Source organism: Physeter macrocephalus, chromosome 20 (assembly GCF_002837175.3).
Source record: "Physeter macrocephalus isolate SW-GA chromosome 20, ASM283717v5, whole genome shotgun sequence".
In the NCBI taxonomy this organism is placed as follows: domain Eukaryota; kingdom Metazoa; phylum Chordata; class Mammalia; order Artiodactyla; family Physeteridae; genus Physeter; species Physeter macrocephalus.
The window spans coordinates 103,636,162-103,639,606 of NC_041233.1; positions in this window are offsets into that span (position 1 = coordinate 103,636,162).

Sequence of the window (3,445 nt, forward strand, 5' to 3'; positions counted from 1 at the left end):
CGGGTTCGCGCCCCGGTCCGGGAGGATCCCACATGCCGCGGAGCGGCTGGGCCCGTGAGCCATGGCCGCTGAGCCTGCGCGTCCGGAGCCTGCGCTCCGCAACGGGCGACGCCACAGCAGAGGGAGGCCCGCATACCACAAAAAAACAAAAAAAACAAAAAAAAACAAACTCATATAGAAACCTTTAGTCTTAGTAGTTGCGGAATCTGAGGACAGAGTTCAGAGTAACCAGAGTCTAGAAAGTGAGGAGGAAATCCTGAAAAAAGAAGAAAGCCACAGAGGGTGGCCATACTGCCCAAATCTCTCACTGATCTTAGAACTCCACATCTTTGGGGCAAGACTTCAAGCAGCCCAGCTAAAACTGAAAGAACTGAAAGGATATTCCAGCTGTTGCCCACTGTGGGGAGATAGAATTTGGAGCTTGAGGACAACCATATTAACTGCCTACTAAACAACAAAGATTTTTCAGAAGGACAAAACAGAATCCACAGTTTCTATAATGTATTATTCACAATGTCCAGGATACAGTCTAATTATATCAGACATATGAAGAAACATACTAAAAAGAAAAGGCAATCAGTGGTGACTGATCCTGAGATGACCCAGATGTTGGAATTAGAAGACAAGGATTTTTAAGGTAGCTATTATAATTCTGCCTAAAAACAAAAACACCAAAAAAAGACTTTTAATGAATGGATAAGAAATTTCAGCAGAGAAAAAGAAATTATAACAATAGCAATAACCACAGGATCAAATGGATTCTAGAAGTGAAAAAGTGTCTGAGATTAAAAAATCACCAGATGGGTTTAATAGCAGTTTAGAGATGATAAGAGAGTCAGTGAACTTGAAGATAGACCTGGAGTCTGTCGTACACAGTGAAGTAAGTCAGAAGGAGAAAAATAAATACCGTATGCTAACACATATATATGGAATCTAAGAAAATAAATGTCATGAAGAGACTAGGGGTAGGACGGGAATAAAACACAGACCTACTAGAGCATGGACTTGAGGACACGGGGAGGGGGAAGGGTACGCTGGGACGAAGTGAGAGAGTGGCATGGACATATATACACTACCAAACGTAAAACAGATAGCTAGTGGGAAGCAGCCGCCTAGCACAGGGAGATCAGTTCGGTGCTTTGTGACCACCGAGAGGGGTGGGATAGGGAGACGCAGGAGGCAAGAGATATGGGAACATATGTATACGTATAACTGATTCACTGTGTTGTAAAGCAGAAACTAACACACCATTGTAAAGCAGTTATACTCCAATAAAGATGTTAAAGAAATCAAAATGATCTAATCTGAAAATGTGTGAGCAGTCAAGATTGGGCATGGGTAGCTTTTTGTTTGTGCTCTGATTGTATATAACCTTCCTTTTGATAAGGTTACTAAACTAGTAAATCAGGGGAATGTTTGATCAGAATGTATCTTGATTTTGATGGTGCTTTAAACAAAGTTTCTCATGATACGCTCATGCACAAGATGGAAAAATGTGCACCACATGACTATATGTAGAAACATTCATTCTTGATCTCTGCCACTCTCCCAGACTTAACTTCATTGCATAATGGGGGTTGTATAAAGTGCAATGCTGGAAACAGGGAAGGAATACTCACCTATTACCTGCAGTTTTTATCTATTGGTTGTCCTCCTTCACTAGTGTATAAACTCCATGAGGGCAGGCGATGCCTATTTTTAATCTGTATCCTCCAGTTGCCAGGACCTGTAATTAGTCCTGCTCTCTCAAATGGGGGCAGGAAGTGGGTGAACATGAGGGTGAGTATGGTGACAAGGAGTCCAGGAATATACTATGTTCAGAAGTTCAGGCAGACAGAATGTTTGTTCCAGGGAATCAGTTGGCCGGCAGATGGTCTTTGGTACCAGGCTGCTGCTGGAAATAAGACTTCAGTCTCTTGAGGGTAGTGTTTCTCAAAGTGTGGTTCAGATCCCTTGCTTCCGAATTACCTGGAGTGCTTGTTAAATGTCAGTTTTGGGGACTAATCCTAGATATGCTAAGCCTGCACCTCTAAGGATGGGTCTTGGAAACCTACTGGTACCCTAGGCGATTCTTACGTATATAAATTTGAAGTATTTCTTTTTAGAGGTTGGGGAGCTGACACAAGCAAGGACTAGACTAAGTCCTAGGGCAGGTTTCACAATCTTGGCACCATTGGCAGTTTGGCCGGGTAATTCTTTGTTGTAAGGGAGTGCTGTCCTGTGCATTGTAGTATGTTTAGCAGCATCCCTAGTTTCTAACCCTCTAAATGCCAGAGTACCCCCTGTTCTCCCAGTTGAGACATCCAAAAATGCCTCCAGACATTCCAGAATGTCCCCCGGAGGGCAAAATAGGCCCTGCTTGAGAACTGCTGCTTTGGGGGATCAGAAGGAGGAGAAAGCAGCATGGGGGAGTGTCCGGCTATTGGAACTGGGATGCCAGGGTAGGGCCAGAGCTGCAGCCCGAGCTTCTCCTTTGTATGGCTGATGCTGCTAGCTTAGCTGCCTTGCTGTAGAGGGGCCGTGTAAGTCTAGAGTTGGTGACAGATGGACTATAAATATAAAAGCTGAGAATTAGACAAGGTGTGGCCCCAGGTCTCAGTCATGGCTGTGCACTGGAATCAATGTGGAATTGTAAAAACATAAAAATGCCTCAGCCGACCTTAGCTCTTCTGAAGCAGAATTTCCAGTGGTGAAGTCCAGGCAACTGGTACACAAGCTGGTTTGGGAACACTCACAGGGTTAGATGACATCCTGAATACTGTGTTCAGGAACTCAGAAAGAGACAGGCTAGGAACAAAACTGCCTCAGCATAGCAGACCTCAGCAATGCTTAGTGTCTGGACCTCTTTAATATCTCCCATCCCATCCCACACGTGAGGATGAAAGCATTATATAAATACATATCCATTGTGGCTAAACTGTCCTAAGTAGGGAATTTCCCCAATTTTACTCTTATCCTCTGTTCTGAACCTACTCGCTCTTTTGTAAAATGTTTCCTGTTCCCACCCCACTGCTTAATACCCGATTTCTTTCTCTCTGTGCAGCCCCCTTGTCCTGATGTTTGTTTGGCTTGTGTGTGATTTGGGCAATATTTAAGAGGTGGAATCAAAGCCTTGCTGACTGATTGGATTGGGAGTTTCTAATTTCCTTTTAAAGGTACCGATTAGGCATCTATTGGACTAAGTAATGCAAAGTAAGACTGTAAAGCAATAAGACAGCTTCCACAAGCTGCACAAGAAGCATCAGTTTCACAGAGTAGCACTTCATGCTTTATGACAGGAAATCCAGAAAAGAAGAAAATTCTGTGGTACTTTAAGTGTGTACTCTAAGTTTCATTTCCATGTGAAACACTGCAGTTGACTAAAAAAGTACATCCATGGAGAATCTCAACTAAACGTGATTAATCTTGGTTAAATCTAGCAACTGGTTCAGCAGTAATTCCATAA